At 41.3% G+C, this 13217-nt stretch overlaps 1 protein-coding gene across 3 annotated transcripts in view; it reads left to right on the forward strand.

Annotated features, from left to right (window-relative positions):
* CDC14A (cell division cycle 14A) overlaps positions 1-13217 on the forward strand; it is a 133181-nt gene that overhangs the window by 954 nt on the left and 119010 nt on the right. For 2 of the 3 annotated variants that reach the window (XM_025197231.1, XM_025197243.1), the window contains one exon: positions 143-233. The gene's annotated coding sequence lies outside the window, so the exon portion shown is untranslated. Of the gene's footprint in view, positions 1-142; positions 234-8917; positions 9197-13217 lie in introns of those variants that run through there. The other variant, XM_025197235.1, reaches the window with a different exon arrangement.

Genomic DNA, 13217 nt, shown 5'->3' on the forward strand with positions numbered 1-13217 from the left:
ACCTGTTGCTGCTCTGCCCTGGGCTGAGGAAGGGGGTGGCTGGGGGCACAGAGGGGGAGGGGCTGGGAAGGGGGTGCTGGGGAGCGGGTCTCCCAGGCTCCGATGCCTGGCTCTGACGCTGCTGCCTGCCTCTCTCTTGCAGATCGCTTATATTTTGCTACTCTACGCAATAAACCCAAAAGCACCGTCAACACACACTATTTCTCTACAGATGAGGAGCTGGTCTACGAGAAGTAAGTGTTCATCCATCCTCCTTGGCTCCTGCCACCTGCTTCGCTCTTGTTTTTCTCTTGGGGTTTGAAGCCCTTCAGTGTGGAGCGTAATAAAACCCCCATCTAATCTAGGAGCTGTGATGTTTGCCTTCCCCTCAAAGTATTTGAACTGTAGTGGAGTTGGGGTGAAGGGATGCACCTGAGTTGTTTTATGAATGCATGATAGCTGTATTAATTCAGGTCTTAAAAGAGGGACCTTCACTTTTTTTCTTTCTTTTCAGCTTTCTTTGTGTTTATTCTCACCCCTGCCAGTCTCCTCTTGTAGGTAGGAAAGTACTGAGTGGTGATAACTTTTTTGCTACTTTTTTGATAATGAGAGTAAAGCTTCAATGTAGCTTTTGCAGGGGCAGCCACACTTTTCATTTTGCAGTGGAAGGAACGATTAAAAGTCATTTCCTGCTAGTTTTCTTTGGAGCTTTCCATCAGCCTTTTCTCTGGGACAGGCTACTCACAGAGGTTGTGTAATGTCCGTCCTTAGTGGTTTTTAAGATCCGGCTAGGCAAAGCCTTGGTTGGGATCATATATTTGGGGATGGCCCTGCTTTGAGCAGGTGCTTAGACTTTACTAAATGACCTCCTGAGGTCCCTTACAACTCTAATTTTCTAAGTTTCTGTAGATCAGTGCACGCTCTAGGGAAACTGATAAGACCCTTAGGGTCAGCAGTTGAAAGGGACTGTACACAAAGTGGTGTCAAGGACACAAAGTAAATAAACTGATAAATACAGCAATCGCTCTGAGAGTTTTTAAAGGAACAGATTCATATTTGTTGCTTCTGTTGGTGACAAAATGCTTTTAGATGGGAGTATGCATTTTCTCTTCTAAATTTATTGCAGTCTTCATTATTGTTAGTAAATCAAGAGCCCTGTGTTGTTACCCTGTTGTTCTATTTTGTATGATCTGAACTCGGAGAAAAGGGATTTAACTGCTTGTGACAATGTGAGGCTGTACCCCTATGACTAAAGGGTATAAAACCGTATTAAATACTTAGAGATTAGGGGGTAGATTAGGGGTCATAGAATGGATCGCTCGGTCCCTGCTATAGATATGCTTGGGCAGCATATAGGGGCCAAGGGTAGAGGCAAAAAGAAAAGGGATCTGAATTTTAGAGGATAATCTTAAACTTCATGTACTCACTGCTGCTTAACTTGGTTGTTTGGAGCATTAAATATGTAAGTCCCCTAAATGCTCAAATAAAATATTGGACCTGACTCATAACTAATTCTGACCCTAAATTGCTTTTGTATAAACCGTTTAGTTCAGCATGTTCAGTTAAAGATGAAATGCATATTATAAAGCTCTGCTGGGCGGTTGGTGAAGGGCTTGTTTACATAATTCGGTGGTTGTACTTACCTAGCTTGCTGCTTAGCTTATGTTCACAATCGATAAAACTGCTTTTGGTGGCTGACAGCCTGGTAAATCTGCATTGTCGGCTCAGATAAAAATAATTCTTGCTTGTGAAGAGGTTTTTACCTTTCTGGCTGCAGATGTAACTGCATGTCAGGAAGGGTCCACTGGACATCTTGCACTCAGCCAGATTCAGGTTGGCTGAGGTTTTGAAGGTTCTTGAGGAACTTCAGGCTACAGAGAGTTGTGTATGTCTACATTGCATCCAGCTGCTCGTGGGGCGGAGTGGTGGGGAGGTAAGGTTTCCTAGATGGCTCCCTTTCAAGCAAACCCTGCCTACTTGCTCCTGTTTTCACATGCCAGATGTCAGTTAATGTCTCAAGAGCTGGGGCTTTGGGCCTATTGATAGCTCTCTGCCTCTGGTGTGCCCCCCAGAGTTGCTTCCCTGCTGCTGTATTTTGGGGTTTGGCATGTGAGAGTGTGTGGGTAGCATGTGCTTGAGAGGGGTTCTCCCCAGAAGAATGCTGAGAACATAGTATAGACATGCCATTAGATAAACAACTAAACTAAACTTAAGAGCTCTGGATTTAATGTCCTCATGAAGTGGGGGCAAGGTACTGGCAAAGTTGAAGAAGCTTTTTTTGTTTTTTTTGTTTTTTAAGGCCCTGGCTTGACAGATCTTCTGGAATTAATCTTGCCAATTGTTATTCTGTCTAGGGGCTTGAGAAACCTGCTTGACCAGTGCCCGCAGTAGATGGGATCTATGGATTTCTTCTTGTGTTGGTCTGATCTTGGTGTAGGCCTCAATATGATGCAGAGACTGTACTGCTTGTTGCATTTGTTGCTTGCATGGATTAGGTGTACATGCTAATTATCTTAGTTCTTTCAGATGCCTTTGATATTGCTGCCTGAATAATGATGTGCCTGAAAATCATGACATTGCATGTGTGTGGTTGTGTTCTGCTTGGTGCTATGTTTGAGTGATCTCGCTTAAGTTCTCTTACTGTTTTAAAAACTGTAGTTTTGCTGGACAAGTAGTGTTGTGAGCTCTCATGCTAATAATATAGAGATCTTTTTATAACATGTATCACTGTATATATTTGGATTAGGACAAAGTACACAATCTTCAATAGGGACAAGGAAAAATATACTAATTCATCATTTCTGTAGGGTATCCCCAGTAGAGGATATTAGAAGGATGTGAGCGAGATCTGTGGATCCCTAGCTAAGAATATTTGGTAAAATAACACCTAAAGCACTCTTGACAACATATTAAAATAGCTTTGAAAAGTCTTTTTTTAATTATATAGCTGTGGACCATGAGCAAAGACCAATGAAGCATACTGAGTCACTGCAACATAATTTGGTTGAGCAGCCTATTGGACATCAGATATAGTTAGGGGTCTACTTAAGTTGAGGAGTCAGCTTGCCAATTTCACGGGGAGATTGTGGGGCTGGCTGCCATATTTACGGGCCGATTTATGGCAGGACCACGCCCCCCTCCCCCATAACTCTGGCTAAGGGGCCCCTCGCCACCAATTGGCTGGAAGGCTGTCCATTGTGTGGTTCTGCCCCTTGCCACCAATTGGTGAAGAGGGATGGGGCCACATGACAGGCAGCCCTCTCAACTAATTGGTGGTGAGGGGAATGGGTGGCAGCCATCTTGGGCTGCCCTTTGGGTAGGCAATCCTTCCTTCTTGGCCCACCCCCCTCCTGGTGGGTTGTGCAGCCAGGCCGTAGTGCTGTGAAGGCTGCTTGGCTCCCTTTTGAGGAACGAGCATTTTATTTTCAGTACGTGTTTTTGTAGATTTTTGTGGATTTTACAGACATTGCCTGTTTTTTGCAGGTAATGCCAGTAATCACAATTTCTGAGAAATCCACAAAATCTTGATTTCAGTAGGCCAGTGCATGCATATAGTACCACATGTGCTGGCCAGGCTGCTTAGTCATACTTATGCTTAAGGCTGTTTATTGTATTGCATTTGCAACGTTAGATAGAAGTCACAGCAAAAAACACTAAACACAGATGCATAGAGGGGTTATGCTGACATAATTTATTTTGCTTCTTTTAAGCAGTCTAAATTTAGTAGGAAAAGAGCACTTTCCTCTTAAAGTGAAGGATTTCTTGACAGAAAGACCTCTTCTAGTGTAGGCTTGGCTTTGGTAACTCGTTTTAGAGAGTGCAGATGGTCTTCATTGGTTTCAAGTTCAATTTCTGCCTGCAACTTAAGATTTTGTATGCATCTCCCTCCCTTCTATCCTGTAGAGCTTTTTTACATCTTGAGTTTTAACTGCCAACCTTTCTATTATTATTTATTACAAGTGAGGATCTGACGGTCAGGAAGCTTTCTAGCCAAATGTTTAGGTGGATGACAGCCTGTTTATTAATTCACAGCAGTATTTGATCCTATCTTTTAAAAAAAAAACAAAAAACTTTAACACCGCATGATCCATGTATATACAAATCCATTCTTATACTGCCTTCCAAAGAAAACGCATACAAGACTTTAACCTGCTACCTAAAAAAAGAAAAAAAAAAAAAAAAAAAAGAGAGAGAGAGAGGATATTTCTCCAATTAAATTATCATATGGAAGGTTTATCTGTGTGCCACTTCTCTATTAGACAGACCCCATTATTTCATTATATTCAGGACACACTTAGAAATTCAAATAGAATATTAATCTAAAATGAATTAGAAAAAACTAGGAAGCTTAAATAGCATGTCCTTTGGTTCATCCATTGTTATAAGAATGAACTATCACAATGCTCAGATTCTCTTCCCTTCCTTATTTTGAAGAAAAAGTACAATGCCCCTAATATTTTGGGCTACAAAACTGCGTGCACTGCTTGGAAGGTTTTTCTCGTTTGTTTTTCCTTTCTCGCATTCTGTCCTTTCTCCCCTCAGTTAAAGCACTAAGGTTTTAACAGTGCCAAACCTTACTTTAGCCTTTCCAAGTTTGGCTCTGCATTGCTGATGATCTGCTAACTCGGCTTGAATCACTTCTTCTATAATGGGCTAATCTTCCTATGGAGTTCAGAGGTTATTTTAAAAATAGAAACACATTTATCTGGCCAAATGGATCAATTAGCTAGCCTTTCTAACATTTTAGAAAGACTTTGCATTAGTAATGAGCAATTCTTTGTCTATTGATATCCACTGACCATTTTAATGCAGATCTAGCAATTCAGTCGCTATGGAGAGCCCAGAGATGATATTTCTTAAAAGAATGGTGCAAAAATAGTAGCTTTTATCTAACACAAAATAGTGATGTAAAGTCAGTAGCTATTTAAAAACGAAGTGATGGTAGCATATACATTTTTAAACTGTACAGCGCGTGTAGCAATTGCTTGTAGCTGACTTGCCTCCAACTAGCTAATGCTAAAAGGTTTGCCTTGAAGTTTGTTAGTGTGCAGTTACAATTTATACTGTAGAAGAGATTAGAGAAAGCTTAACAACAATTTCCCACCCTTAACCCCCTAAAATTTGGGTTTTCTGTAGGGAAGTGAAGAAAGCAGTTGCTAGGTCACCATACATGTTTTATTCATGTGTTCTTCTAAATCTTGTAGGCTGGTGGTTAAGCCAAGAATAGTATGCAACTCTCCTGAGTCTTGATTAGGTGCTGCTTCTAATAAAGCTTTTTCTATTTAGATTGTAAGCTTTTTGGAGAAGGGAATATCTTTCTTACTACATGTTTGTATTGTGTAGCAAAATGCAAGTCCTGCTCTTTGTTCAGATCTCTAGGGACTACCAAACCCCCTTGCACCCTCTTTTGTTTCTTTTTTCTCAATAAGTCTCCCTTGTCCTCCCCAGAAACATTTAGGAAAATTCATATGTTATTTGGTGCAGTGTAAAGATCTCAAAATGAACTCTATATCACTGTGGGGCTGAGGAATTGCCTTCTGGAACTGACTAATTCAAAACACCCAGCTGTGCTCATTTAAGCCAGATAAGTGGTTTTGAATACCTCAGCTTGATTGCAGTGGTGGTTGTTAGATACAGAAGATTCCTTGGGGTGTCCATCTCTGACCCATAATGTTTACAGGTATAGGTGTCATGTCCTCAGCAGCTGGGGTTATGAAACTAATCATGTTGGTAAGACTGTGAATTTTTACTCTTAAAGTTATAAATGCATCATCCCACTGACTGGCTCATACTTTCTTGTATATGGATATAGCCTGACTTTGGGGTCTTTACAGAGTTATACATCTTTTAAGTCAAGTTTAACAGGGTTTTCTGAGTTCTTAATGACCTCGCCACTCCAATGAATGCACTGTTTGTATTTCAGTTAATAAATCCAGGATATTTGGACAGAGAATTGTCAGTTTCATAATTATCAAGATTGTATTCTCTAATCATTATTTAGGATCCATTCTCTCCCTTGGTTCTTTTCTTCAAAGCACTGCTTTTTTAGAAGCTGATAGAGTGTACATGAATACTATGCTCCATCTACGGTTAGAGGTGGGTTTCTGCCCCAAAACTCCTTGGCCTGGATTTTGGTTTACTTGGGTTTTTATACATGGCGTCTCACCATTGAACATGCTGTACTTGGGCAAGTGATGCCTCTGTGTGAGAACTGGGTACTACATACTCTGTATTGGATATCTGAACCAAACGCTTGGTTCTATTTAACGCTTGCCTTCATAAAACAAAACACTCTCTAACATCTTCCTAAATCTGTCTCAGATATTAGCTGTCCCAAATCTCATTACAGTAACTGCCAGTGTTCTACCTAAATGCATTATAATTTAACCTCAGAATGTATCATGCCAGGGAGTAAGAATGAGAGCTTGTATGAAATTTGGCCTTTGTTCTCTTGCCAACATCATTGTCAAAAGAAGAGGGGAGAAGTGAATGGAATTATCCAACTGTGACTGCATTAGGTAAAAGCCAAAAAAACCAAACCAAACCAAACCAAAACCTCTGTTGATTTTGGCCTAGTGAAGGTTACAAGTGTGTCTTTCTGTCCATAAATTGACTTAAATGTGTACTCGAGAGGTACTTAACCCGATAAAGGCATACTGTTGTTTCCACCTTTAAGATAATGGAGCAAGTGAAAAATACCCTAACTTGTGGAAGATTGTCATTTGGCAGATAGACAAGGCCTGTCTTGGATAGACCTTGATTAATGAGTTTGGCACTGAGAAATCGCTTTCTCTTCAAAAAGAATAGTGGCTTTTGTTCTTCAGTTTTTAACAAACAGATATGGGTTGGACATCCTGCCCTTGACTGGTTAACACACATAAGGATTTTTACTTGTTTGACCAGATGCTTGTTGGTATCTGTATTCAATTTGTAGTTTGAGGTAGCTTTCTTGAAAAAGTTTAATGCTTAAGTAATGAGGCGCATGGATACACTTCATAAGTTGTTATACTTTAATCAGCCATTTATCCTAGTATAAATGTGTGGACTGACAATGCCAGATAAAGTGCCAAGAGACTCTGAATAGCTTTGGAAACGATTTGTGTGTGACACTGGAACATATGAAGTAAGAGCTGTTTATGGTTGGCTCCAGGTTAATTTACTTTCATCCAACACATCAGTTTAGTAACCTCAATACAAATAACTTACAACCTGTGTTTTTGAGATTGGGAAGTAGTGAATGTTTAGCCTGTAATGAGGTTTAATTAGTGCTGCCTAGAGCTCTGTTTGTTTGAAATATCCCCTTTACTACTTGCAAGCTTTCAAACAAGTAGTTTACCTCCTGGAAAAAAAATGGCAGTGGTAAACTTGCTTATTTCACATGATGAAATGAAACCATAGTTAAGTGTAGAGACTCAGTAGTAATAGTTATGCAGGAATTTGTGAATTTGTAATGGCTATGAATTAAGGAGAATTTAACACTAGTTTTGTCTCACAAAGCAGCTCTACTTCATACACAGAACAGGGAATTCTTTGTTTATTTCAGCAGCATCTGATGGTGTTTGAATATCAGTTGACCAGTTTTGCCATGCAGCAGAATACAAAAAAATCCCTTTAAACCTTCTAAAATAACTTTTTTAAAAGGTATTCCCTTTTTAGACAGCCAGTAGCTATTATAGGTAAAAAAAGGAATTTTAGCAAATTATGATAAAACATGGGACTATTAAATTCAAAACTCTCTTCAAATACTAGTTTAATCCAGTAACCAGATTAAAAATGGTATGTTATGTTTATTTTCCTTTCCTCACTTCTGAGTGAACTACAAGAAATCTGTTTTGTTTTATATTTAGTTCAGAGAGTACAATCTTTAATTTTCAAATTCAGTCTTTTTCGGTATGTCACGACTTGTGTCTTGTCACATGCTGCTTGGAAGAAGTACAGTCAGAATCTTTTTGATGCCTATTGGATGCTAGCCACTCACTCCCTAGCCCTCCAGTTCTCTTCCTCCTGCATCTAATAGCTGTATTGAACCTTTGGACCATTTATAGGATCAGTGAGAGGAAAAAGAACCTTGGTCATTCCCTGTTCACTCTTTCTTTCAGCATCTACTCTCTGTCTCTGTGAGACACAGGAGCCTGGGCATGATGGACCTATGGTCTGATCCAGTAAATAGCTGTTCTTAGGTTCTTATGTAAAGTTGTGTAGCAGCTTTCTATGAAAGAGAGGCATCTTTCACATGTTTTGAAGTTGGTTGTTGTGGATTTTTTGTTTTATGATGAAATATTATGAGGTTGTTCTGTAGCCGAACCCGTTTTACTGAAAGCTTTATTTCCAACACAGATGCGTTATCCCAGGAGTATATCTTTTGGCAGGTCATGAATAGAAGTGTAGCTGAGTCACTAATCACTTACAGATTTGAAGATAAGAACCAGGGTCTTGAAGAGGATTGGGAATTTACAGAGGAATTGAGGTCCAGGGCTTATGGCAGCCTATTCTTATATGCATAAACTGGAGTCTCTGCATCACACCCACATACAGTTTCAGTGTATAGGAAATTGTAGTAATCCAGAGATTACTGGAGATGGCAAACGCTGTGATTGCTGTGGCCAGATTCTTCTAAGAAGGGACAGAGTTTTCTAGCTGTTAGGAAGTGGAAAAAGGGATTCTTCTTATTGATTTTTGCATATAATTTAAGATAAAGTATGAATTGAACTAGATGCTTGGCCAGTAGTGGAGCCAGAATGCTGAAAGGGAAGTTGGGAGGAGAGGGGGCATAGAGGAACAGGACATGATGGTGGTGAGCTCACTGTCTGGCCAGTGAGTTTGCTGTGCATCCAAGACCAGAACACTCAAGGGTGAAAGGGGTGGGGTGCAATTTAGGGATGTAAATATCATTTAAAAAAATTACCTGCTTAATCTCCTGTAATTATATGTCCTTCAGGTGGGAGCCCCTCTGGAGTGCTGTGGAGGAGGCAGGGTGTGCCTGGCTCTATGCAGCCCTCTCCTATGGCACCCGATGGCAGCCCTGCTGCTACGCTCACTCCTATTTAAGCCGTTTTGGCTCCACCATGCAGCTTTGCCTGACTCTGCTCCTCCAGATAACAGCTAGTTACCTCCCTGCCACAGCATCTGCATAATGTTGCAGCCCAGATCCACATAACCTCCTGGGCATCCCCTGCTGGAGCCACTTGCCCAATAGTGGGCAGCATGGAGATTCAAGGTAAATGGTAGATGTTAAACAGTATAACTATCATTAATTTTTAACTGTTTAACCTTTTACATCCCTACTGCAACTACACCAATGCACCCTGTCTGGATCCACCCCTGTGCTTGGCCTTTTGTACCACTTGAATGTGGAAATGCCATAATCATCAGGATAGTAAGTCCTTTTTAGGAGATAATAAAATCAATCTCCTAATTCTAGTGCGTGTAATATAGAAGATAATAAGGAAGTGGTAACTTCTGCCCTAGCTGATTGCTGGTCCCTACAAACTTGAAACGATATCAGAAGATGCAATAGTTTTCTGCAGCTCTTGAAGATGGTGGCATTGTTAGGATTGAGTTAGGAATAGATTCTTGCCATGTGCTCTAGTACAGAAAACTGTTTTTAGTCGTTTTGAAATTAGAGGTGCCTGATTGTAGTAGACTCGTTTGCCATACATCTGGTATGGCAGCAATATTTCTGAATCTACTGACTTGCCATTAGTCTTTGACTAGTCTGCAAAATAAGTATGTTTCCCTCCTTCCTGCTATGAGTTGCAGTTAATAGTCATTTGATTAATGAGTTCTTGCTGTGGAATGGCAATGCGAAACGTATACAAATAGTATATTCACCAGGGTATAAAAACTTACTGCATTCTTCTATCTGCATAGGTTTGTTAGACAGTAGAGTCCGGAAGCGCAAAGTCTGAGTGTTTCAGAAATTAATTCTTAGATAACTTGAAATGAGGACTAAGACTTGCTTAATAAATTGTATCTTGGCAATGATTCTTTGACTAATGCCATTTTTTAAAATAGAATAAAACGAGCCAGATTAATAACAGTAGTAGCTCCAGCTATTTGATATATTAACCAAAACTTATAAATGGAACCCCAAATATGCACAGTTCCAATTTGGAAGGAATGGACTGCCTGAAGAAGCCCAACCTTAATCATCCTCACAGTTAAAAGGTTCTTCCTGATATCCACCCTAAACCTCATCTTGAAGTCCTTTCTTGGCCTGACTTTTGGATTGACAATCCAAGGGTACCAGGAATAGGAGTGAGGTTGTTTTATGTTCTTTAATATGGAGACTGTGTATGTTCCCTCTGCCAACAGAAATCAAATTTCAAATGGTTTAGATATGGAGAGGCTCTTCATTTCACTACCTTACCCCCAGTTTTGGTGTGTTCAAATGGCTTTCTGTAACCCCTACCTTCTCTTAATTCAGGCTGTAGTGGACTGCTCTCTTGCACTTCTGATCGGGTAATCTCACAATGGAAAATACATTGGTTAATTGTGTGACAGAATATTAGTGAATGGTGACTTCCAATTAACTGACTTTTCAATTAGATAATTGGGGCTTTTAACAAAATATAACTTTTATTGAGGAGGAAAAGCCCTGGCCAAATGCTGAAACTTCTGTTCAGTTGTCATGTTTGCTTCTCACAGGACTTGAAGTTCATTTGCATCCAATCCTGCTTTCTTATTCAAGGATGTCAAACTTGCCCGGGGCTGGGTCTGTAGGGCCAGTATGCCTGCCTCCCCCTGCCCCCCCCCCCCCTTTTTTTTTCCCCCCGCCACTAGCCATGTCCATCAAGGCCTAGGGGCCTTGAACTCTGTAGCAAGCCATGGCCTTAGGTCTGCACCCAACTTCTGATGGGTTGGGTCTGGCTGGTAGGCCACATTTGACACCCTGCTCTGGCTCATTTGGGAAGATCCTGTACGTATTGCTATGATGCTATATAGTGAATGGCTCCTATGGTGTCCATCACTGCTTCTCAAAGAATAGGAACCCAGTCTACAAGAAGAGTAGGAGTACAGTTCTTTTGAGGCACATGTTGGTATTTCTGAAGTGAAACAGCTTAGCTTTCAGCTACAATATTTATTTTTTATATTTTTATTTCAAACATCTTTGTAAAAAAATGGTAAGTAGTTGGAGACTGAGTAGTTGTATGTTAAAAGCCAGATCCTATTCCATGTATGGGGCACTTTCAGTGGTCTTTAGGCACCTATGTGTAGTTCTGGTCCCTGAAAATCCATATTTCATTACCAAAGTAGATATACCATGTGTCCCTTGAGTTCCAAAATAGCAATGAGGAGGACGACCCATCCACCTTTTCATTAATAGTTTTTCAGAGGCTTGATCAGGGTGAAATGGGATTGTACTTAATAGGTGGAACAGAATCTGACCCTAAGAATGTTACGTTCTTCAACCCCTTGTTGCAGTCCTTTTTCTGCCTTTGCTCATCTAATTTCCTATTGCCTTTTTTCCCAATAAGTGGTCAGCTTTCCTCATGAGTGGCTGCTTTCCTTTCCAGTTCAGAAGTGGCTAAGATTCTTTTTTGCCTTGTATCACCTGTTTTTATGGGCCTTTAAGTACCTCTTTGTAATAAGAAATTGGACACATGTAGAAGCAATTGAGAAGAAGAGCAAATGCTGTCTAGCTTTCTAAGGGTTATAGCAAGTATTATAGAGAACAGAATTTGGAAACCATTGTCTTGTAGGATCAATTCTTTAAACTATCTGTATAGGTTACAAACTTCACTAGACTAGTATCTGTGCCAAAGGTGAGAGAGCTGTTTCTCTTACCTATAATCCTATTTTAAAAATAAAGAAACTTCAATACATTAGCAAAAGGAAATTCTTTTTAACACTAAGTTTAGAAGCAACATTGTCAACTGATGCCACAATTTTATTGAGACATGCTTTAAATAATGTGTGGTGGAACAGGAGGAAATGAAACTTCAGTTATGGCTTGTTTAGAAAATATAAACAGACTTAAGGACCTGGCTTTTATAGTCAGTGTTCACTGACCTAAGAAAATACAGAGTTTTCTATTTCTACTTTACACACACAACTTCACAGTAGAAGGGGTTTCAAAATACTTGTCTGTCACTTGGCTCTCAGACTTCTTATTAGTGTTAGGCTGTAGTAAATAAAGAAAGTAATCAGAATCGCACATGTAAGAACATGTGACATCAAGTAGTGTACAGCCTTTTCTTTCCTCTCTTTCACACTGTCACATTCACTTATCAGTAGCACGATGGGTTAGCTTACACTGCACAGAGGGTGTTGTATAACCAAATGAGGAATTACCATTATTCTTGAAACACGAGTAATACTGATTCACTTTTTCCCTATCACTTATCTGTGATCTAAGAAATAGCTATGAAATACTCATCTCCCTCTCCTCTGCCACCAAAATTGTGAGTTTTGTCAGGAAAGGCAAATTCTCCCCAAACTGCTAGAATTCAGACTTTGAATACTAGAAGTGGACCGATATATTGGTTGCATATCAGATAGGCACCGATGAAAGGAAAATTAACATTATTGGCCATTGGCACTTTTTGGCCAGTATAGCTGATTAATGTCGCCAATTAAACGCTGTGTGCATGTGCACAGCTGCAGCATGCACAAGGCCAAGAATGCAGCTGGGCAGCTTGCAGAGGGGCATCCTGCTGGGAAGTCTGGGGGAGGTGGGGGGAGAAGGGGTGTGGATGAGGGAAGAGAGATGGGGGTGGGGAGGCAGATTGAGGCCCCCATGGTGAGGGAGGGAGTGGGGCTGGGGCAGGGGCAGGTGCTGCCCAGCCAGGGTGGGGAATGCAACCCTGGGGTGGGGCATGGGACGGAGCTGTGGGCGGCTTGTCTGGGAGGGCGTGGCATCTCCCCGTTGCTGTGTGCACCCCTAGGGGAGGCATGGGGGACATGTGCATTTGTGTGTGGAGCAAGGGCGGGCTTCCTGCTGCAGACTTGGGGCCAGAGGCTGCACCAGCCTTTTCCTGGTGAGGGGGCTGGGCTGGGGGTCTACTTGGGCGGGTGGGGGCAGGGCAGGCTCCGGGCAGGCTCAGCTGCGCAGGGTGGGCAGCAGCAAGGCAGGGGGTTACGGGGAGTTTCGGGATGGGTATAGCCCCCCTAGTGCTATCTCTGCTCTGGGCACTCCCAAGGGAAAGGCAGCTGAGCAGACTGCTCTGAGCAGGGGCAGCAGTACGGAGGGGCTTGGGTGGCTGTAGCCACCCCACAATTCCCTGTAGCCTCCCCGT

The sequence above is a fragment of the Alligator sinensis genome, unplaced genomic scaffold (genome assembly GCF_000455745.1).
Source record: "Alligator sinensis unplaced genomic scaffold, ASM45574v1 scaffold647_2, whole genome shotgun sequence".
NCBI classification, from domain to species: Eukaryota; Metazoa; Chordata; order Crocodylia; family Alligatoridae; genus Alligator; species Alligator sinensis.